Source organism: Globicephala melas, chromosome 11, assembly GCF_963455315.2.
Source record: "Globicephala melas chromosome 11, mGloMel1.2, whole genome shotgun sequence".
Taxonomy (NCBI): domain Eukaryota; kingdom Metazoa; phylum Chordata; class Mammalia; order Artiodactyla; family Delphinidae; genus Globicephala; species Globicephala melas.
The window spans coordinates 63736741-63761813 of NC_083324.2; the positions used below are offsets into that span (position 1 = coordinate 63736741).

Sequence of the window (25073 nt, forward strand, 5' to 3'; positions counted from 1 at the left end):
AGTTGTGGCGCACAGGCTTAGCTGCTCCGCGGCATGTGAGATTTTCCCAGACCAGGGCTCGAACCCGTGTCCCCTGCATTGGCAGGAGGATTCTTAAGCACTGCACCACCAGGGAAACCCTTATTCTGAATCTTCTTGACCAATTTGTAAAACAGAAGTAAAAAAACGAGAGGACACAGCTCAGGTGGACTCCAGGTCTGTGGGGGTCATACCAGAGTGTTGTCTGTGTCACAGACTGATAACAGCAGGGTATGCTCTAGGGAGAGAAATTCCTCTCATCTCTTCCCTGTCTCTCTCACCAATGCAAAACTGGCCAAACAGAGAAAGATAATCAAGGCCATAGCCATACGAAAGATATTTTGAGGTATGAATTACTTCTTTCATTTACCCATTGATTGAACCAATATACCCTGAATGCCTAATCTGAGCCAGACAATGGTGTAGATGCCAGAGGTATAGTGATGAATAGGCTAGAACACAAAGTCCATGAGAGCAAGACCCCTATCTGACTCGTTCTTGGCTGTCTGTACCCAGCATGACTAGAAAAGAGCTCAGCACCTGGCAGGAGCTTTATAAAGAATAAGTCAATAAAAACATAGACCTGGTGGGACTTCCCTGATGGTCCAGTGGTTAGGAGTCTGCCTTCCAGTGCAGGGGATGCAGGTTCGATCCCTGGTCACAGAACTAAGATCCCACATGCTGAGGGGCAACTGAGCCCGCATGCCTCAACTGGAGAGCCCATGCGCTCTAGAGCCTGCACATTGCAACTAGAGAGAAGCCCACACGCCACAACGAAGATCCTGTGTGCTGCAACTAAGACCCAACACAGACAAAAATTAAAAAAAAAAAAAAAGATCTGGTAATTCTGCTAAATGATAGGTTTTATGACAGGAATGCACAGAGCATGTGATGGACAGAGAATTAGGCGAGAGGGGCAACTTTACACAGTGATTAGGACTTTGTAGTATATACTCTGTTTATCCCATCAGCCCTTTAGTATTTTTTTTTAGATCTGTGTCTTTCTGAGGCATTATAGGTGACTTTTTCACTCTATTCCAACTTACTAATTTTCTTTTCAGCCATATCCTGGTTAGAGTTATCCATTTCTGGTCCACTTTTTATTTGATTTTTTCATCTTTACTTGTTCTTTACATATCTACCTGCTTCCATTACATACAGCTCTGTTTCCATGATTTAAAAAATATTTATTTATTTATTTATTCATTCATTCATTTCTGTGTTGGGTCTTTGTTGCTGCGCGCAGGCTTTCTCTAGTTGCAGCGAGCGGGCTTCTCATTGTGGTGGCTTCTCTCGTTGCAGAGCATGGGCTCTAGGTGTGCGGGCTTCAGTAGTTGTGGCATGTGGGCTCAGTAGTTGTGGCTTGCGGGCTCTAGAGCACAGGCTCAGTAGTTGTGGCACACAGGCTTAGCTGCTCCGTGACATATGGGATCTTCCCGGACCAGGGCTTGAACCCGTGTCCCCTGCATTGGCAGGTGTATTCTTAACCACTGCACCACCAGGGAAGCCCTTCCATGATTTTTGTTGTTGTTGTTCTTTTAAAATAAAAGTTATTCCTTTATTTACGTTTTGAACATTCTGAAAATATTTAACTTCTTTGTCAGGTCATGCTATAAAATTCATTTTACCTGAAGTAAATTCACGTTCCAACTGGTGAAGGGCTTACTTGTGACGCTGCTTTCACCAGGCTCTCCAGAGCCAGGTCTTAAAGTGAAAATTTAGGGGTCCTGCTTCAAGGTCATATAGTGAATACTGTAGATAGAGCCCCATCCTTTACTGTGCACTGCATCTGCATCCTCTCCCTACCTAGGCCCATATCTTTTTTTTATACAGCAGATTCTTATTAGTTATCTATTTTATACATATTAGTGTATATATGTCAATCCCAATCTCCCAGTTCATCCCACCATCACCCCCCCACCCCGCTTTCCCCCCTTGGTGTCCATACATTTGTTCTCTATATCTGCGTCTCTATTTCTGCCTTGCAAACGGGTTCAGCTGTACCATTTTTCTAGATTCCACATATATGCATTAATATATGATATTTCTCTCTCTTACTTCACTCTGTATGACAGTCTCTACGTCCATCCAGGTCTCTGCAAATGACCCAGTTTCGTTCCTTTTTATGGCTGAGTACTATTCCATTGGTATATATGTACCACATCTTTATCTATTTGTCTGTCGATGGGCATTTAGGTTGCTTCCATGTCCTGGCTATTGTAAACAGTGGTGTAATGAACACTGGGGTACATGTGTCTTTTTGAATTATGGTTTTCTCAGGGTATATGCCCAGTAGTGGGATTGCTGGGTCATATGGTAATTCTATTTTTAGTTTCTTAAGGAACCTCCATACTGTTCTCCATAGTGACTGTATCAATTTACATTCCCACCAACAGTGCAAGAGGGTTCCCTTTTCTCCACACCCTCTCCAGCATTTGTGGTTTGCAGATTTTCTGATGACGCCCATTCTAACCAGTGTGAGGTGATACCTCATTGTAGTTTTGATTTGCATTTCTCTAATAATTATTGATGTTGAGCAGCTTTTCATGTGCCTCTTGTTGGCCCATATCTTTCTAAAAGTCTCAGCTCCTGGTGTCCTTTCCATTGGGTACTTGGCCTCCCCCTTACTCCAAGGGCTCCAACCACCAGCCATGCAAGGCCATGGAGGCTGAAACTTTCCTCTGCTGTTCTGCAATTCTGCTCTGTTACTGATCTACGGAGGTATCCACTTTGCTTTGAGTCAGGCAGTCTTTTTAGCTTTTGCCTTTTATATCTGTCTCTGCTAGGAGTAGAGGGGGTGAGAAGTGAGGGAAAGATTTCCCTGGAAATGCCTGGGGGATGCAGTAACTTCTTTTCTATTACAACTGCCATGTTATTTTGTACAATACATTAAAAATCAAGGCAGGGCTTCCCTGGTGGCGCAGTTGTTGAGAGTCCGCCTGCCGATGCAGGGGACGTGGGTTCGTGCCCTGGTCCGGGAAGATCCCACATGCCGCGGAGCGGCTGGGCCCGCGAGCCGTGGCCGCTGAGCCTGCGCGTCCGGAGCCTGTGCTCCGCCAACGGGAGAGACCACAACAGTGAGAGGCCCGCATACCGTAAAAAAAAAAAAAAAAAAAAAATCAAGGCAAATATACTTTCTGGGCTTCCCTGGTGGCGCAGTGGTTGAGAGTCCGCCTGCCGATGCAGGGGACACGGGTTCGTGCCCCGGTCCACGAAGATCCCACATGCCGCGGAGCGGCTGGGCCCGTGAGCCATGGTCACTGAGCCTGCGCATCCGGAGCCTGTGCTCCGCAAGGGGAGAAGCCACAACAGTGAGAGGCCCGCGTACTGCAAAAAAAAAAAAAAAATATATATATATATATATACTTTCTAAAGACAGTAGGTGCTCAATAAGTTTGTACAGAATGAATAAAAATTTAAAATAAGTACTCCAAAAGTTCCTTAGAGATATTCAATAATAGAAACAACAGAAGCCAATTTAAAGGCCTAGATTCCTAAATGAGCTCTATTTTGAAATTAATTTTTGCTAATTATCTGTCAAGGAATTACTTTCCTTTCTCTTGCCAACATGCCTATTTCTTTTCCTATTCTTTTCCCATCTATTCTTTTCCCCATGTGGCTTTTGGTCTACTTCAATGGAAGTGTGTACCTTTTCTTATTTAAATTGCTTTTCTATGTTTTTAGAAATAATTGCACTCCACAGCCAGCTAAGACTAGCTAGACTGTACTTCATGAATTAACCAATGAAGCTGCCTGAACAAGTGGGACGAGCTGGCAGGCTGTCCTCATCTGGAAAGCCAATGCTGTACTCTGATCCTAGGCAGCCCAAACATGCTCAGATCAGCTCCTGAGATGTGTCACCTGTGCTCTTGCCACAGGCCTCCACTGACAGGGCCTGGGAATAGAGCCGTCAGGCTTTGGGGGAAGGAGGCCCGCGGTGGGTTGGCAGAGGGGAGGCGGCACAAGGAAAGATTCATAGAGGTTCACAGAAGACATCATTCACATTTCTCTTCTGCAAAGTGGAGAAAGTTATCTTCAGCAGTTACTGTTCAATTATTTACTTTTCTTAAAAGAAAACAGAAATGCAGAAAAGGAAATAATCTCCAAATTTTAAAGGCATAAATCAACTTAATATTATGACAATACAATTTACTTAAAACTTTTAATTACAGTAATTTCTGCATTCAACACCAACATGTATCTATGATTTACTCTGTGTCAGAGGCAGTTGGGCAAAGTATAAAAACATTTTTCTTAATGAAATAGATGCATTTTTATAGTCTAGAGTAAATCAAATAATGCTGTCATCCGTACACTGAAATACACTGGCCTTTTCACTTCTAATTAATCTAATTAATCACTTCTAATCAACACTAGTGTTTTTTGTTTGTTTTTGTTTTTTTCTGTTTTGCAGTACGCGGGCCTCTCACTGTTGTGGCCTCTCCCGTTGCGGAGCACGGGCTCCGGATGCGCAGGCTCAGCAACCATGGCTCACAGGCCCAGCAACCATGGCTCACAGGCCCAGCCGCTCCGCGGCATGTGGGATCTTCCCAGACCGGGGCACGAACTCAACACTAGTTTTATTTCTTAAATGTTTCTTTCAAGTTTTATCTTGAAAGATCTACTTGGGAGAATTCTATCAAAGGTGATTCTACCAATGATTATCTATGGTAAAAAGCAAAGAAATATTCCTATATTTACCAGTTTTTAAAACTGGGCTTTAGCAATTTTCTTAGGAGGAGGCTCCTCTTTTGTAAGAAAATGGATTTCAGTTCTTTAAAGCCATAGTGCCGATAAGAGGAAGATTCCTCATAGGCAAAGTTTCTCTGAGACAGAGTTCACTGTAACCATTTTACTTTTTCACAATCTTCCACAGTCCAACTTTCATATCCTAGCTCTCTCTCAAATGCTGCCACAAGCAACTGGAGAGAGATATTTTTACCTCTCATATGATTCTTGCACGCAGGATGGGGTAGGTGTCAGGGTCACATCTGACAGATATTTGGCTCAGACATTTGGGGATAAGATTTGATTCAGGGTATATGTAAGTTTGGTCCCGTCAGGTTACTGGTATAGACCTGTTTTTCTAAAAATCATATGAAAGCAGTTACAATTTCTGTCTGTATTGTCACAAGCCCCTAATCCAGAGAAGTCTTTATTTAAAAGCCCATCTTAGCTAGTAGTAAGAATTCCAAATAAAATATCTACTACCCTTCATTATTCAACCATATGCAGATGAATGCTTTCTTGAACTTCAAAGTATACAGTATCAATTCTAATACTTGAGGTCTAGTTGACAAAAATTACCTGAGTAACTGGCTACTTTTTAAAAAGGAAAAAACACAAATGTCTTTTTTCCTTTCGGGGTGTTTTACTGAGATTGGAAGTATTGCGTTGGCCAAAAAGTTCCTTCGGTTTTTAAGTAAAAATAAAAGACACATTTTTCATTCTCACCAAGAACTTTACTGAATAATGTACTCACCATGTTGTTCCACTACCTTCTGCCATTTTTCAGGCAACTTTGTAATTCTATCTTCCCAAAACGTTTTTTTTTTTTTTTAACATCTTTATTGGGGTTTCCCAAAACTTTTTATCTTTTTGAGCAAAGAACTGTTCTACGTGCCTTTTACAGTCTTTCAGGGAATTGAATTTTTTTCCATTAAGAGAATTATGTAAAGACCGAAATAAACAGAAACCTGAAGGTGCAATGTCTGGTGAATATGGTGGATGAATCAGAACTTCCCAGCCAAGCTGTAACAGTTTTTGCCTGGTCGTCAAAGAAACACGCAGTCTTGCGTTATCCTGATGGAAGATTATGCGTTTTCTGTTGACTAATTCCGGATGCTTTTCATCAAGTGCCACTTTCAGTTGGTCTAACTGGGAGCAGTACTTGTTGAAATTAATCGTTTGGTTTTCCGGAAGGAGCTTATAATAGAGGACTCCCTTCCAATCCCACCATATACACATCACCTTCTTTGGATGAAGACTGGCTTTTGGTGTGGTTGCTGGTGGTTCATTTCACTTGCCCCAAGATCTCTTCCATTCCACATTATTGTACAGTATCCACTTTTCAAAGCCCATCAAAATTTGTTTGTTTAAAAACAGAGTGTTTTCATTATGTTTAGGTAGAGAATCGTGGAAATATGGTCAAGAAGGTTTTTTTCAGTTAGCTTATGTGGAACCCAAACATCAAAGCAATTAACATAACCAAACTGGTGCAAATGATTTTCAATGCTTGATTTGGGCATTTTGAGTATGTCGGCTATCTCCCCCATGGTATAACGTTGATTGTTCTCAGTTAATGTCTCGATTTGATCACTACCAACTTCAACTGGTCTACCCGACTGCGGAGCATCGTCCAGCGAGAAATCTCCAGCATGAAACTTTGCAAACCACTTTTGACACGTTCAATCAGTCACAGCACCTTCTCCATACACTGCACAAATCTTTTTTTGTGTTTCAGTTGTGTTTTTACCTTTCTTGAAATAATAATGCATAATATGCCAGAAATGTTGCTTTTTTTCTTCCATCTTCAATATTAAAATGGCTACACAAAATTCACCAATTTCGATGTTTTTTTTTAAATGCACGCTGATATGACAGCTGTCAGAATACAATCTAACAAATTTTTTTTAAACAATTTATTTATTATTTATTTATTTTTGGCTGTGCTGGGTCTTAGTTGCGGCACATGGCATCTTTGTTGAGGCATGCAGGATCTTCATTGTGGTGCGCGGGCTTCTCTCTAGTTGTGGTGTGCGGGTTTTCTCTTCTCTAGTTATGGCGTACAGGCTCCAGGGCATGTGGGCTCTATAGTTGTGGCACACGGGTTCCAGAGCATGTAGGCTCTGTAGTTTGCAGCACACAGGCTCTAGTTGAGGCACGTGAGCTCAGTAGTTGTGGCACGCGAGCTTAGTTGCCCCGTGACATGTGGGATCTTAAGTCCCTGACCAGGGATTGAACCTGCATCCCCTGCATTGCAAGGCAGATTCTTTACCACTGGACCACCAGGGAAATCCCAACAAAATTGTTTTGAATGAAGTTAAAGATAACTAAGTGCTACTACAGTCATCTTACAGAAAAAACCGAACTTTTTGGCCAAACCTATATTTATCTGTAAAGGGCTGGACTGATCAGGGACACTCCAGTACCCCCTCTTTCCCTCTAGCAGTCTCCCGGGGTGTGTAGTTGAGGTCTAGGCAGAGGCACTGATGTGATGGGCCTTTGAACCTGCCCCTAAAATGATCTCCTACCACAAAGATCCCTGGCTTTGCTGCTTAGTTTGGATGGGCATAAAGTGGACCATCACCTTCTGAAACCAATTTTTTCACTCTCAGGTGGATATGGTGGCAGACACAGATGGCTGTCTAGTCCACAAGAATTCTCCCTTCCTCCTTGCTACCAGTAAGACTCAGATTCTGTTCAGGTGAGAGCTATGTCACACTTGGAACTGCATAGGGAGTTCTGCTGCCCTCTGCAGTGACAGGTTTAGGGGTGCTGTGTATGACCCAATTCTGGGTCAGTGGTTCCTGAGAGGACGTTTCTTGGAGGCTTCTAAAAAAGATTTCCCATCATGATAAAAAGAGCTGCACAAAAAGAAACCCTATACCTCCTTGCTTGTCAGGTGGGGACCTGAAACTTGGAACTGCAACAGTCATCTTGTGATCATAAGGGTAAGGCCTAGAAAATCAATAAGAAGTGAACCAAAGTCCTGACGGCTGAGCTGCTGAAGCAACAGGGTAATGGCCAACCCCTGGACCTCTTATGTGAGAAAAATAATTAGTGATGTTAAAGCCACTTTTAGTCAGATACGCTGGCACCTGTATCTGAAAGCTTCCTGCTACTTCCCTTGATTTAAACGGCAGCTCTCTGAGGAAGACTGCATATCCCAAAAGAAAAATTCTGTACATTCAGGGAGCTGTAGTATAAAATCTTCCTCTATTAAAGCAGTAAGCCCAGGTGCAAAAGGAGCTCAGGGGAACAACTCTAATGCAAGTGTCTATATGAGGAAACCTATGAACAAAAATATATGGTCTTCAATACACATAACTTTCTGGTATCCACCAAACTTGTCAATTATAGAAGGAAAGAATCACAGTGAAGACAGATGGAAGTAGATGAGAAGACAGTTTAAGTCCACTGAAATCCCATCCCAAGGTTTTTTGTTTTGCTTTTTAAATGAAACATTTCAAATATCAAAAAAGTAAAGAAAATAATAAAATAAACATTCAGGTAGTCAGGTAGTCACTAACCAGCTTTGTCAAATAGTAGTGTATCATTCTATGTCATTTTTTTTCTTAAGAAATAAAACTACTAGTACAACAGAAGCCTCTTGTGTATTCCCCACCTCCTGCCAGAAGTAACTAACTACTACTCACCTAAATTTGGTTTTTATCATTCGACTGTATGTTTTTACACTTCTACTACTTAGGTATATATCCACTAGTAATGGTATATAGTATTTCCTGCATGTTTCTCTACTTGATTAAAAAAAAGGATTATAAAGTCTGCAACGTTTTCCTCTTCAATATCATGTTTCTGACTTTTAGCTATATTAATACATGTGGTTTTAGTTAATTCATTCTAACTCTTGATCAATAATTTTAAGAATTTATCACAATTTATTAATCTGTTCACTTGTTGGTAGACATTTAGTCATGCTATTATAAAAAACATCGCCGGGCTTCCCTGGTGGTGCAGTGGTTGAGAGTCCGCCTGCCGATGCAGGGGACACGGGTTCGTGCCCCGGTCCGGGAAGATCCCATATGCTGCGAAGCGGCTAGGCCCGTGAGCCACGGCCGCTGAGCCTGCGCGTCTGGAGCCTGTGCTCCGCAACGGGAGAGGCCACAGCAGTGAGAGGCCCGTGTACCACGAAAAAAAAAAAAATTGCCAAAAAAAGAACTTCTGTCACAGATATCCTTGTTACTTACCATGTGTGGGAGTTTCTCCAAGATCTATAACTAAATGTCAAATTTCTGAATCACAGGGTAAAAGTACCTCCAATTTTCCCACTTATTATCACGTTGCTCTCTGCAGTAGATCAGCTGCAGAAATGGCTGCAATTCTCTCCCTGTATCCATGTCCTTTTTTTTTCCGGCTGTGCCGCGCAGCTTGTGGGATCTTAGTTTAGTTTCACTGCCCTCAGCAGTGAAAGTGCAGAGTCCTAACCACTGGACCACCAGGGAACTAACTCCCTGTACCCATATCCTTTGAAGTGTAATTTTGCAGTTCTTCCTATCAAGAGATAGAATCTATTTTCCCACCCCTGGCCTTGTGACTTGCTTTGGCCAACAAAATGCAGGAGGATGGTATACCAGTTCCAAGTCTTGGCCTCAAGAGGCCTTACAGTTTCCACTTTTTCTCTTGGAACTCTGCCACTGCCATGTGAGCTAGTCTCCTAAAGGATGAAAGACCAGTCTCAGCTGAGGATATCACAAAGCAGCCTACAGCCAGCTGACCTCCAAAGTGAGATAGCCTAGCCAAGATCAGCACAGCTGCCAACTCAACGCAGAGCTGGCTATAGATAACTGAGTAGTCCAGCTGACACGAGAAGCTGACCCATGGGCTTGTGAGCAATACTTGCTTTTTTAAAAAAAAATTTAATTTATTTTATTTATTTTTGGCTGTATTGGGTCTTCGCTGCTGTGCGCGGGCTTTCTCTAGTTGCGGAGGGTGGGGGCTACTCTTCATTGTGGTACATGGGTTTCTCACTGCGGTGGCTTCTTTTGTGGCGGAGCATGGGCTCTAGAGCAAGGCTCAGTAGTTGTGGCACACGGGCTCAGTAGTTGTGGCTCGTGGGCTCTAGAGCACAGTCTCAGTAGTTGTGGCACATGGTCTTAGTTGTTCCGTGGCATGTGGGATCTTCCCGGACCAGGGCTCAAACCCATGTCCCCTGCATTGGTAGGTGGATTCTTAACCATTGCGCCACCAGGGAAGCCAATACTTACTTTTTAAGCCAATGAATTTTGGGATAGTTTGTTTTACAGCAACAACTAACTGACGTATTCTCCAAGTTTAGAGGCAGTATACAAGTTCTTGTACCTTGTACCTCTTGTTCCTCTTTAACACTGGTGCTTGTTATCAGCTTTTTTTAAATTGTGGGTCAATATAGTGAGTGTAAAATTATAATGCATAATTTTAAAATTGAAATCGTGCACTTTTCCTATGTTTAATGAACATTCAGATTTCTTCGTCTGGGATTTCATACTTTTTATCCATTTTTCTTATGTGTTCATTGACCATCTTAATGATCTTCAGAAATTATTTATATCTTATCCTCTGTGGTAAATATTTTCTCCCAATCTGGCATTTGTCTTTTATCGTTACTTTTGAATGTCCTTTGCTAAACATGTTTTTACCAGACATTGCTGATTTTACTTCTTTTTTCCTTTGTGTGTGTGTTTAATGTCTTTTTAAGAAACATGTCCCCGTCCCCATGGCATAAAGTTGGTCTCCCGTATGTTTTCTATGATCCAGCAAAATAAATTTGGGAATTTATTCCCAAGTAGCCAGAAGAGTCCCATGGATATTACTTTGTTTTACTAATATAGTTGTTAATTTGTGTACTAATATAGCTTTATCTTAATACCTGGAAGAGTAGTCTCTGCCTCTGTTCTTTTTCAAAAATTTCAAAGCCATTTTTGCACCTTTATTCTTCTATGCGAATTTCAAAAATCAGTTTTTCAGATCTCTTGAAAAATCCTTCGGGGATGTTTACTTTTATTTTTGAATTTTGGTGTTAATTCGAGAAAAACTCACATCTTTACAATATTTAGTTTTTTCATTCAAGAATAGACTCTCTCCATTTATTCAGGTCTTTTAAAATTCCTTTAATGAAGTTTTATTATTTTTATTGTAAAGATCCTGCATTCTGTTAGTCTACAGCAAGGTATTTCAGTTTTAGTATAGTTTTGTTGCTATTGTGAATAATGTATATTTTTTAAAGTTGCGTATTTTCTAGTTGATTGTCACTTGTTTAAAGAAACATTGCTGGTTTCTGCATACTGATCCTTTATCTTGTAACCTTTTTAAATGCTTTTACTAGTTCTACCAGTTTCTGTTGTGTTTCTTTGGTTTTTTTATAATTAATGGTCACACCATCTGCAAATAATGACAATTTGCTTCTTCCTTTTGAATCTTTATTTTTGTCTTACTGCAGTGGCTAGGACCCCAGTTCAATAACAAATGGCAGCATGATAGCAATCATAACTGTCTTATTCCTGTCTGCCATAGGAATGCTTTGAAAATTTCAAAAATATAATGTTTGCTGTAGGTTTTATTACTCTATCAAGTTAAGGAATTTCCTTTTATTTTATGTTTGCTGACAGTTTTTAAGATGAAAGGGTACTGAATTTTAATAAATAATTTTTCTTCATTTACTGAGATGATAATTTTATCTGTTTTAAACTCTTACTGAAGTAAATTACATAAACATATTTTCCAAGACTGAACTATCCTTGTACCCTTGGGATAACCCAGTTGTATGATATTTTGACAAAGCATTAGATTCTATTTGCTGTTATTTTACTTAGGATTTTCATATCCATGTTCATAGTTCAGAATTTACTGTTCTTTCTACTTTTAAGTATCAAGATCAGGGGTCAGCAAACTATGGCCCACAGGCCAAATCTGCCCTTCCATCGGTTTTTGTAAATGAAGTTTTATTGGAACATAGCCACGGTAATTCATTTAAGTATTGTCTATGAGGGTGTTCGCATTACAACAGCAGAGTTGAACATTTGTGACAGAGACCATATGGCTTCTATATCTCAAGTATTTATTATCTGGCCCTTTATAGAAAAAGTATGCTGCTTGCTGAATCAAGATCATACTTGCCTTACAAGAGGTGTGTAGTTATCCTTCTCTGGAATAGTTCTTTAAGGTAAGAATATATATTTTTGGAAGTTTTGGTAAAATTCACCTCATCTGATCTTGGAATCTTTTTGCTGGGGAGATTGGCGATTACCACTTAATTTCTATAAGGATTAATGATCTACATATAGGCTTTCTAATTTTTCTTAAGTAAATTTGGGTAGTTTCTCCTAGAAAATTTTTATCGAAGTTTTCAAATTTTTTTGTTTGCAGCTTTTCATAGCATTCTCTTAATTTAAAAATCTCTATTATATCTGTGGTTATTTCCTTTTTTATTGCTTATTTGTTGCCTTCTCTCGTTTCCTTTATGGATTCAGTGAGAGGTTTGTGTATTTTATTAGACAAATAAAAATAACCCACTTTTGGTTTTGCTGATCATTTCTGTTTTCCCCCATTAATTCATGCTCTTTTCCTTGTTATTTTCATCCTTTTACTTCCTTTGAGAGTATCCTGTTGTTTTTATGCTAGTTTCTTGAATTGACTGCTTAGTTTATTTAATGTCTATTTTGCTTTCTAATAAAATCATCTAGGGCTCAAAGTGAATGAGCTGCATCCATAGGTCATGATATGAAGTTTCATGATATGAACTTTCATAATTGTTCAGCTCTATTTGCTTACTAGTTTTTGTGATTTGTGCTTTAACTCAAGGATTATTTAGAACATTTTCTTCTGTTTCTAAGTATGTTTCTCCATCAAGCTGGCTCTATTATTGATTTCTAATTTTACTGCACTATATCACAGTATGTATAGTCTATATTATGGATGCTCTGGGATTTTTAATACCTCTTTTATGGCTTAACATAGGGTTACTTTTTTATAATTCTTTCATGTGTGCTTAAAAATTTACATATTCTTTCTCGGATGCAAGATTATTCCTCAATATAGCTATTTGATCAACCCTATTAATTGTTACTCAATCCTTTCTTTTTTTGCTGCTTTTCCTATCAGTTTCTAAATGAGATGTTTTAGTCTTCAATATGGCTGGAGATTTGTCAGCTTTTCCCCATAACTCTGTCAGTTTTGCTTTATGCCGATGAAGAGCTTGCCAGGTACACACAAGTTCATGACTGCTATCTTGTCCTGGCAGATTGTTCCTTTTATCAATATTAAATGTTCCTCTTGTCCCTTTAATGTTTTTCACCTAAACTCTGTTTTGCCTGATATTATAATTACTATCTCAGTTTTCTTATGGTTAGTATTTGCCTGATATATCTTTTACCAGCCGTTCATTCTTAGTCATTCAGTATTACTGTGTTTGAAAACAGCATATGGCAAGTTTTATTTTTTTTTAAGTCTAAGTACGTGTCTATTAATTAGTCAGTGTAACTAAATATAATCAAGTTACATTTATTGTGATTTAACCTGGAAACTTAGCTTTAATACTGAGCCACATGGGGTCCCTTGGAGATAAGTTAGAATGAGAATCCTTGAATTTACTTCCTGTATAGCAAGCTCTGCACTAGGCAGTTTGCGTTTGTAAGTTCACTGAATTAAGAGGAAGCTGTTAAGTGGCACTTTAGCCAGATAAGTTAGACCTGTCCAGGTCCAGTGGCTGTTAGTAGTTTAAAGACTGAGGAGTCTCTAGAGGCAAGGATTGCACTTAGTATTTGCTGAAGCCACTGTGAATTATATTGGAGTCAACGGAATATACTTCCTGATGACTAAAAATCCTTTCCTGGAATGTGGAGCTGGATGGGAAAGCAAATACATCTGTTTTGGAAGAGTCATCTGGAATCAATTCATTTAGCAGAAGGCAACTGGCTCCTATCCCAGTAATTCAGTCTCTACTCAGGTTTCCAATAGAAACCAGCTCAAATACAGTACTATAGTCTCTAACTGGGCAGATTCTAATCTCCACATTAGACCACTGAATTAACTATTCATCAATGTGTAGCATTCAATTATGTGTGATAATGTAGCAGATAAATTGAGTAAAAAGATATCTTTTTTAAATTCCAATGTTTAAAAACAACAGCTGAAAGGTAATTTAGGAGTAGTTACTTGCAGTAAGAGAGCTAACCTTTAAATTCGGTTCTCCTAATAAGCTTAAAATAAATAAAATATCAATTCCTTGATTTAAAAAGTGATTCTTTTAAAAAGCTGCTAGTGTTTAAGATAAATCAGAAATAAAAATGATTCAATTTATAAACACATGACCTACCTGCGTTATTTTTTTATTTTTTTTGCGGTACGCGGGCCTCTCACTGTTGTGGCCTCTCCCGTCACGGAGCACAAGCTCCGGACGCGCAGGCTCTGCAGCCATGGCTCACGGGCCCAGCCGCTCCGCGGCACGTGGGATCCCCCCGGACCAGGGCACGAACCCGTGTCCCCTGCATCGGCAGGCGGACTCCCAACCACTGCGCCACCAGGGAAGCCCTACCTGCGTTATTTTTGATGGGGGATATATCTATTGAAAGAAAGATACTCCTATTTAGTATCTTAGATGATTAGCTTAAACAAATAAAAATATTTATAGCATTACTTCAGAGTCAAAGGCAAAGAGGAGATATAATTCTAAAAAAATATTTTTAGGCAAAGGCAAAGAGGAGATATAATTCTAAAAAAATTTTTTTGTTTCGATACACGGGCCTCTCACTGCCGCGGAGCACAGGCTCCGGACGCGCAGGCTCAGCGGCCATGGCTCACGGGGCCAGCCGCTCTGCTGCATGTGGGATCCTCCCGGACCGGGGCACGAACCCGTGTCCCCTGCATCGGCAGGCGGACTCTCAACCACTGCGCCACCAGGGAAGCCCACAACAGTGATTTGCAATAAAAAAATTCTATTTAGCAAAACCTACAGTGAGACAGTGAAAGTGTGAAGCAAGAAATAAGATATTACCTACTGGGTGTTTTTCCTTAGGGAATTACTTAAGGAATATTTCTTTTCATTCAAAGTCTTCCAGCCCTATTTTATTTTTGAGCCATGTACCATGAACAAATATTATTTTGATACAATTTTAGAACTCAAGGGGGAAAAATATCTTTTAAGACATTCTATTAATAGATGGATAGGTGTATTTATTATGCTTGACTCCCTCAGTCTTAATTTCCTTCTGTAATAACCAACACATAAGGAAACACTGAATCTTAGCAAACTACTGGGCAGATAAGAGTGGAGTGAATGGAAAAGCATCAACAAGAGGAAGTGAAACCTGTGAGGAAAGTAAAGGAATCTCTGCCCAGGCCCCCGACACACTCCCTGTAAACGCCCCTGACACACACATACACAGTCCTACTAAACTCTGCATGCATGAAGCAGAGGTTAAACATTCAGCAGAACTCTAACCTTGTAGGGTATGGGGAACAGGGGTCCTGTAAGATGAATCAGTTTATAAGGAGCGAGCTTGGCAGGCTGGTTTAGCATGGGTCACTCCTGAGGCAGATGAGCTGGAGAAGCTATTGTCATGAAGAAGAGACTGTTTCTAAGGAGAAGATTCATAATCATCAGAAGCATTTATTTCAGTTATTAACTACCAAACAAACTCAGACTTCACTCTAAAAATGAGTACTCAGAGAAAAGTTAAACGTATGGAAAGATACTAGTTCAAAAAAAGGGAACCAATCTGATGATTTAAGAAACAAGGTTATTCCAAGAAAAAACTAATTCTTATTCAGTAAGATTCAAGATGTTACAATTAGAAAAAAAAAAAAAAAGGCAAGCTGTCACAAATACAGAGCAATGTGAAATCAGGAAACAGTTCTTAAATAACATCACCATTATTATTAACAAACTAATAACCCTAAAAAGGCAATCAACGGTTAACCGGATACAGCAGAAAACTAGAGATATAGAAGGCCAAAATTTGAAGAATTCTCCCGGCACACAGAGTAAAAACGCAGAGATCAAAATTATCACAAAAGATAAGGGGGACTTCCCTGGTGGTGCAGTGGTTAAGAATCCGCCTGCCAGCGCAGGGGAGATGGGTTTGATCCCTGGTCTGGGAAGATCCCACGTGCCACAGAGCAACTAAGCCGCGCACCACAACTACTGAGCCCACATGCCACAACTACTGAAGCCCGCACACCCAGAGGCCATGCTCCACAACAAGAGAAGCTACTGCAATGAGAAGCCTGCACATCGCAAAGAAAAGTAGCCCCCGCTCGCCACAACTAGAGAAAGCTTGTGCTCAGCAATGAAGACCCAATGCAGCCAAAAATAAATAAAAATTAAAAATAAATTAAAAAAAAGATAAGGGAATATAATGTCATAGGAGTTTCAGCAGAAAAAAATGAAACTGATGAAGATGGGGTAATAATTGAAGAAGAAAAGATATGAATCTCCATACCAAAAGGGCTTGCCAAATAGGAGGCATACTCCAGTGACATCTCTGCTCCAAGAATAAGAAGAAAAGTTTTCATGTGTTTACATAGGTGAAAATTTTTTTGATACCAGACTTTTCCTCTATAACACCCAATGCCTGAAGTCAAGAGTCCTGAGGAAAAAGATTATGCAAGGAGTCTAGTAATTAGGCAAACCATTCATGTGTGAAGAAAAAAAATTTTTATCAAACATTTAATGACTCTCATATTTTTCTTATAAATAATTACCAACTGGGGCTTCCCTGGTGGCACAGTGGTTCAGAATCCACCTGCTAATGCAGGGGACACAGGTTCGAGCCCTGGTCTGGGAAGATCCCACATGCCACGGAGCAAATAAGCCCGTGTGCCACAACTACTGAGTTTATGCTCTAGAGCCTGCGAGCCACAACTATTGAGCCCGCGTGCTGCAACTACTGAAGCCCGTGTGCACAGAGCCCCTGCTCTGCAACAAGAGAAGTTACCGCAATGAGAAGCCTGCACACTGCAATGAAGAATAGCACCCCCCCAAAAAAAGAATAGCCCCCGTTCTCCTCAACTAGAGAAAGCCCGTGAGCAGCAACGAAGACCCAACACAGCCAAAAATAATAAAATAAATAAATTTATTAAAAAAAAGAATTACCAACTGGTTGACTATAGTCCTCATTATAACTCACCACCAAAGGTAAACAATTGAACTGAACCACCTGGTCGGTGTTACAGTAACAGATAATACTTTTATCTATTATTATTTTTAAATAAATTTATTTATTTATTTTTGGCTGCGTTGGGTCTTCGTTGCTGTGTGCGGGTTTTCTCTGGTTGCGTTGAGGAGGGGCTACTCTTTGTTGCGGTGCTTGGGCTTCTCATTGCGGTGGCTCCTCTTGTTGCAGAGCATGGGCTCAGTAGTTATGGCTCGCGGGCTCTAGAGCACAGGCTCAGTTGTTGTGGCGCACGAGCTTAGTTGCTCCGTGGCATGTGGGATCTTCCCGGACCAGAGCTTGGACCCGTGTCCCCTGCATTGGCAGGCGGATTCTTAATCACTGCATCACCAGGGAAGTCCAATACTTTTATTTTTTGAAATTCCAAGTTTGCTTCCTTGATCTATTGCAAGGGCAAACGTAGACAAGAAACCAGGTCTCAAAGCATGCTCTGGAGCATTATCATTGGCCAATAAGTCATTAGTCAACCAATAATGCATGAGAAAAAAAGCACACAAGAAAGAAGAATATATTGGAGGCAAAGCAAGAAAAAGCTGTGATTAATGAAAGCAATAAAAATTATTGGTCTTAAATTTAAATAATTATTGTTATGGTTGTTATCAATGTAACAAATAACTTTTTGTATTTTCAAGAATAATATCTTATTAATAATGATAATCTATACCCAAAGTTACAAACTGAAACAAATGAGAGCTGGGCAATAAAAGGATACTAGTTATGTGTGTGTGTGAGTAGACTGTTTTATCTGGTTGGAAAAATAAATACCTGTTCAAATGTGTTATTTAAATGTAAAGGAGACTTCTAGTTTCTGTCCAGCATGTAAGGAGCTTAGAAGGTCCCACACTGTCACAACAACAAATAAAAAGCTGAACAAACTGAAAAAATAACAACTATTCTTAGATTTATCAGAAAAGTGAAGCCAAAGGGCAAACCACTGCCCTCAAATTGGAGAGACAGCCAAATCAGAGAATCTCAATTTACCAGAGCAGAAACCACCAAGGGAAGGGAGTGAGGGGCGGGGTGGAAGAAAACCTAAACTGTAACTGATCAATCACTGGAGGTTCAAGGACAAGCCTAAAATCTTCAAGGGGGGCCACCATGCTTTTTGTGTGTTTTACCTCCAGGAGCTCTAACCAGGTTTTCATAGTGAATACTGGACAAAAATCCCCTCCTGCTTCTGGAGAGGAGAAAAATAGCCATTTTTAAATACTCCGTAACATTTTGCTCTTAACAAAGGCTGACTTCAAGAGAAACTATTTTACCAGAGCCTAATCTATTGGGGTTTTATCAGAGTCTAGCCAACTTGGGAGAAGGGAAATACCCAATTATAGCCCCACCATCCATCCTGTCCCATCTTAAGTGGGGGTGGGAGGGCGAGGAGCTGGAACTACTACGAAGCACTTCTGAAGTTCATAGCCCAAGGACACAGGCTCACTGAAAGACGGAGACCTAATCATCACAGGACTACAGAATGCACAACTTACCACTATACTACTAAAGGCCTATTACCACAGCTCCTTACATCCAGTCATCACGTTCAGCTTTCAACAAAAAATTACTCTTACTAAAAGGAAAAAACACATTTTGAAGACACAGAAAAGCATCAGAAGCAGACTTAGATATGACAGGGATGCTAAAATTATCAGGCCATGAAAAAGAACCATGATTAATATGCTAAGGATTCTAAAGGAAAAAGTAAGAAATAATGGCTAACACAAGCAGAGAGAAATTCTAAGAACGAATAAAAAAGTAATGCTACAGCTCAAACACACACTGTCAACAGAAAGGAAGAATATCGTTGATGGGCTCATTAGCAGACTAGACATGGCTGAGAAAAGAAACCTTGAACTTGAGGATATGTCAAGAGAAACTTTCAAAACTGAAATGCAAAGAGAAAAAATACTGGGGAAAAAAAGCACACAGAACAGAATGTCCAAGCACTGTGGGACAACTATAAAAAGTATAACACTGTATAATGGCAATACCAGAAGAAGACAAAGGAACAGAAGCAATATCTGAAGCAATAACGACTAAGAATTTCCCCAAATCAATGTCAGACACAAAACCACAGATCTAGAAAACTCAATCAGGATAAATACACAAAAAGTTATATCTAGCTGGACATACTATATTCAAATTGCAGAAAATCAAACATAAAGAAAAAAAATCTCAAAAGAAGCCAGAGGAGGGTGGGAAACAGCTTACCTATAGAGGAACAAAGCTTATAATTATATCCAACTTCTCCTCAGAAACCATCCAAACAAGAAGAGAATGGAGTGAAATATTTTAACATGTTGAAAAGAAAAAACCATCAACCTAGGTACTCTTTAAAGTGAAGACAAAATAAAGACTTTCTCAGACAAACCAAAGTCGAGAGAACTTGTTGCCAACAGATCCTGTCTTGAAAGAAGTGTTAAAAGTTCTTTAGCGAGAAGGAAAACGACAGAGATTAGAGACTCAGATGTACACAAAGAAAGGAAAAGCATTAGAGATGGAATAAGAAAGTAAAATAAAATCTTTATTTTTCTTACTCTTAATTGTGCTAACAGACAATAGTTTGTTAAAAATAATAACAGCGGGACTTCCCTGGTGGTCCAGTGGTTAAGAATCCATCTTGCAATTCAGGGGACGCCGGTTCGATCTCTGGTTGGGGAACTAAGATCCCACATGCCGCAGGGCAACTAAGCCTGTGTGCCACAACTAGAGAGCAAGCATGCCACAACTAGAGAGCAAGCGTGCCACAGTTACAGAGCCCACGGGCGTCACAACTAGAGAGAAGCCCGCACATTGCAACAAAGAGCTGGCAATGCTGCAACGAAAGATCCCATGTGTTGCAACTAAGACCTGACACAGTCAAAAAATAAATAATTAAAAAAAATAACAGCAACACTGTATTCAACTATGTATGCACAGACATATGCATGAGGATAAGTGAAATGAATGACAGCAACGACAGAAGGGAGGGGAGGGAAGCATTAGGACTATTTTGTATTATAAGGTACTTGCATAACCTGTAAAGTGGTATAGTGTTATTTGAAAGTGGACTTGGATCATTTGTAAATGTATATTGCAAGCTCTAGGGCAATCACTAAAAAAGAAGCATAACTGTTATGTTAAGAAAGGAGAGAAAATGGAATAATTTATTCTAAAGTACTCAACTTTATAATACACACAAAAGGCAGAAAAGGGTGGAAGACAAAAACAGAAACAAAAAATAAGGGTAACAAATAGAAAACAGTATCAAACATGGTAGCTATTAATTCAAGTATATCAATAATCACTTTAAGCATCAATGGCCTAAATATATCAATTAAAAGACAGATTGTCAGGGGGGACAAAAAAATAATCTGTTGTCTCCAAGAAACCCACTTTAAATATAAAAACACATATAGATTAAAAGTAAAGGGATGGAGAAAGATATACCATGCTAACACAAATCTAAGGAAAACATAAGTATATTAATTTCAGAGAGAGCAGATTTCAGAGCAAGGAAAATTATCAAGGATAAAGAGTATTTACATAATGCTTCATAAGAGTGTTACATAAGGGGTCGATTCTCCAGCAAGAGAGCATAATGATCCTTAAAAGTACATGCATCTAACAACAGAGCATCAAAATATGTGAGGCAAAAACTGACAGAACTGCAAGGAGAAGCAGATGAATCCACTAGTACTGTTGGGTGACTTCAACACTCCTCTACCAGAAATGGACAGATCAGCAGGCAGACAGGCAATCAGATATAATTGATATTTATAGACTACTTAATCCAATAACAGCAGAATACACATTCTTCTCAATTTCACATGGCACAGTCACCAAGATAGACAGCATTATGGGCCATAAATGACACCTTAACAAATTAAAAAGTATGGAAATCATACAATATATGTTTTCAGGTCACAATGGGATTATGTGAGAAATCTTTAACAGGAAAGGTAGCTGGAAAATCCAAAATACTTGGAAATTAAACGACACAATTCTAAAAAACACATAGGTCAAAGAAGAAATCGCAGGGAAATTTTAAAACACTCTGAATTAAATGAACATAAACACACAGCTTACCAAAATTTGTGGGAGGCAACAAGTAACAGTGCTTAAAGGTAAATTTATAGCACTGAATGCATATATTAGGTAAAAAAAAAAAATCTAAAACCAATAATCTAAGCTTCCACTTTAGAAAATGAAGAGCAAATTAAATCCAAAGAAAGCAAAAGAAAATAAGCAATAAAATTTGGTAGAAATCAATGAATTTCAAAACAGAAGATCAATAGAGAAAAAACAAAAAAACTAAAAGCTGATTCTTTGGAAAGATCAATACAACCAAGTTTCTAACAGGGCAAACCAAGGAAAAAAGAAGACACAAATTACTAATATCAGAAATTAAAGAGAGGACATCACTACAAATCCCATGGACATCAAAAGGATAATAAAGGAATAAAATAAACCAAGGAATACTATATCCACAATTCAATAACCTAGATGAAACAGACCAAGCCCTTGAAAGATACAATCTGCCAAAACTCACATAAAGGACAACCTAAATAGGCCTATGTCTATTAAAGAAATTGAATCAATAATTAATAATCTTCCAAAACAGAAAGCATCAGGCCCAGATGGGTACACTGATGAATTCTACCAAACATTTAAGGAAGAAATCATACCAATTCTCTATAATCTCTTCCAGAAGATAGAAGCAGAGAAAATACTTCCAAACTCATTCTATGAAGCCATCATTACCCTAATACCAAAACCAGACAAAGACATTACAAGAAAAGAAAACTATAGGTAATATCTCTCATGAACACAGATGTAAAAATCCTCAACTAAATGTTAGCAAGTTGAATCCAACAATGTACTGATATTAAAAAAAGTATACACCACAAGCAAGTGGGATTTATCCCATGTATGCAAGGCTGGTTCCATATAAAAATTAATGTAATCCATCACATCAACAGGCTAAGGAAGAAAAATCACATGATCATATGAATAGTTGCAGAAAAACCACATGAAAAAGTTCACCTATTTATGATAAAAAAAACCTCTCAGTAAACAAAGAATAGAACTTGATAAAACTTGGTAAAGAACATCTAAAAAAAAAAATCTACAGTTAACATCAAAATGAATGGTGAGAATCTAAAAAAGCTTTCCCACTGAGATCAAGAACAAGGCAAGGATGTCCCCTCCCATGATTCCTCTTCAACATTTTATTGGAAGTACTAGGATAAAGTCTAGAATAATGAAAAATTACAATCAAACTAAATGCTCAACAAAAAATGATCAAGCAAACTATGGTATATTTAAACATGGACTATTATATAGTCTTTCAAAATAATCATTCACATGTAAGCCTATTACCACAAAAGGATGTCCACAATATAATGAGCTAATGAAATGGCTAAATTCCTGTATTATTTTTAAAAAGAAATACACATATTTTTAGATGTGTAAGCATGTATAAAATTACTAAAATGTTAACAAAGGTTGTCTTTAGGTGATGGAAATATAAATGACTTTTTGTTGTTGTGTATTGGTTATTTCTTAAGGTTTCAATAACAGATGTAAGTTAAGTGATAAAGCAAGTACAGTAAAGTGCTAATGGTAGATAGAATCTAGGTAGTGAGTTATATGGACGTTTATAATAAAATTTTTTCTGTGTGGCAATATGTCTGAAAATTTTTATAATAAAATACTGGAAAAATTTTCAATCCTGAAAAATTACAGGACAAAAAATCATTTTAAAATCGAAAAATAAAGTATCCCCCTTTGCACTTCAATCTTTTTGACACTTCACAAAATATGCTACAGAAAACTCTAAAAGGTGGTGGTGGCAGCATTTTTGCCAATCATATGAGCATTTTAAAAAATGCAACAATAAAACAATTTAAATAAACCCAATGCCAAAAATATAAATCAATTTTCTTTCCTAAATATATATTCAAAGCAACCTAAAATGCTCATATAGTTCAATAATCTCACTAGCATCCTCCTGATGAGGGTATCGGGAATGGGAGTGGGGGAGATGAGGGCTTTAATATGGTTGGTATGTGTACAGGCTTTGGAATCAAATACACCTGAGTGGTCAAGTCATGCTTTGCTGTGTGATTCAGGTCAAATCATTCATCTTTTCCAATAATAATAACAACTAGTATTTGAGTTCTTACTAAATGTCTACCTATGAAGCAGGTATTATCATGATTCCTATGTTCCAGAAAAGAAAATCGATGCTTAGAGATGATAAATAATTTGCCAATGCCACGCAGTTACGCGGCAGCACCAGGATTTGGACGTAGGGGTCTTTTGATTCCGCAGTCTGTGCACCTACCAACCATACCAATGCCCTCCTCATCTCTGCTGCTGAGAGAATAAATTAGGACACCTTCTGGAGGGCAGGCAAGATTATATAAACGTTATCTTATATAAACGGAATCTTAAACGGAATTTTAAATCTTAAAAACGGAATCTTAAATCTTCTGTTATATAAACAGAAATCTTAAATTTTTTGAGTTTGCAATAACTGAGGGTGTATTACATAAATCTGCCCTCTAGACTACCTGAGAATCTGAAAAAATAGTATGAGGATCAATTTTAAAAAGGAGGGGCTTAAGAGAAGCTGGTCTAGCAATTTTAAGTGATTCTGGTGTTCTTTACCTGATAGGCCCCTCAATTTTCTTACCAATAATCTAGGTTTTATTTTAAAGGCAGAACTGGCAATTTCAGTTTGAAATGACAAAAAACTTCATGTTGCCAAGTATCACTGTAAAGGTGATCTTGCTATTTCTGAAACATTTAAAACTGCATATATTTAATTCACTCAACAGGGATGAACAGTTTATTTGAAAGCAGCAAGAAACTACAATTGCATTTCTTACTCTCCATCTGCTGTTGAATGGCATGCATTTAAAAATTTTAGCCATTCTAATAGGTGTGTAGTGGTTGTTTCATTGCTGGATGGCATTAAAGGTTAACTCATTAAGATAATGTACAAGAGTTAGTATATTTCAAACATACATATTCAAAAGAAAAAAAATGAAGGCTTGAATGTTAGCTATGCTTGACTAAAAGTGTAGATTTAAACCAGATAACCTCTTGATGTCCTTTTCAACAACGTGCTTCCATAACCCTATAAAAATAAATTCCACTTAACATCATAGTCCTTACATAGACAGGCACACCCGCTGTCTACAGATCTTCTCAGCAAGGTCCTCATTCAGTTTCGCACCCAGAACTTTGCTGGTCATACAGGCATAAATAGTTGATCGTCTTTCTTTCAGCTCTCATAAATCTCAGTGAAACCATGTCATGGAGGAGCTCTTGGTTGAAAATGATACTCTTCCCTTCTTTAACTGCCTCCCTCTCCATTCTAAAAAACTACTTCAAAAGCTCAGCCCTTTTTAGTGTTTTTATGACTTACTTTGAAACCAAAACCATATCTGTTCTAGGGCCTGACATGGAACCCTACCAAATCTCTAAACTGATAAAACTGGCTGTTCAGATGGCATCCTAGACAGCCCATTTATGTCCTCAAGTCACTCCTCAACCCCAAAAGGGAGTAAAGAGAAAGAAAAATCAAGCCAAATGAAATGAACAACTGCCACCTCATCTGGATTGTTTAGTATGGAAGAGCTCTAAATGAGCAAGAATGGCAGGCAGATAGGTGGAAAAGGTATTTCATTTGGCACAGATGGAAATGTGTAGACCTGCTGGGTATAGTACAAACACATTATATCTGTTTTTTGAAACTGTTTATTTCCCATCTTCAATACTATGGTATTTCTTCACCAATAAAGGGCAATTGCTATATAAACCATTTGGAAAAACCAGCAGGATGGAGGCTCTCTACTCTAGATTCAATGTCTAAGACTGTATATACCACGGTGATTACAGGCAGAAGGAACAGCAAATCTGTTGCTGGAGGAGCAGCAAGGGTGCTACCATGGTGGGTGAAGCACAGTGATCAAGAGAGAGGAGTGAGAGATGAGGTGCCAGAGGAAGCCAGATCACAGGCCACTCTAAGGCTTAGAAGGCCTTCGAGTGACATCATCTGACCAGGTTTTTAAAATAGGATCATTCTGCCTGCTGTGCTGAAAATAAACTTAAAGGGGTAAGAGTACAGGGGGGAGCAGAGGAATTGAGGTGAGAGGTGATAGTGGCTTGGACCAAGGTGGT

General features: G+C 38.9%; 1 protein-coding gene across 1 annotated transcript in view; it reads right to left on the reverse strand.

The window, feature by feature from the left end:
- The window catches only part of NUDT3 (nudix hydrolase 3), a 107754-nt gene that overhangs the window by 12861 nt on the left and 69820 nt on the right, over nt 1–25073 (reverse strand). The window lies entirely within an intron of this gene.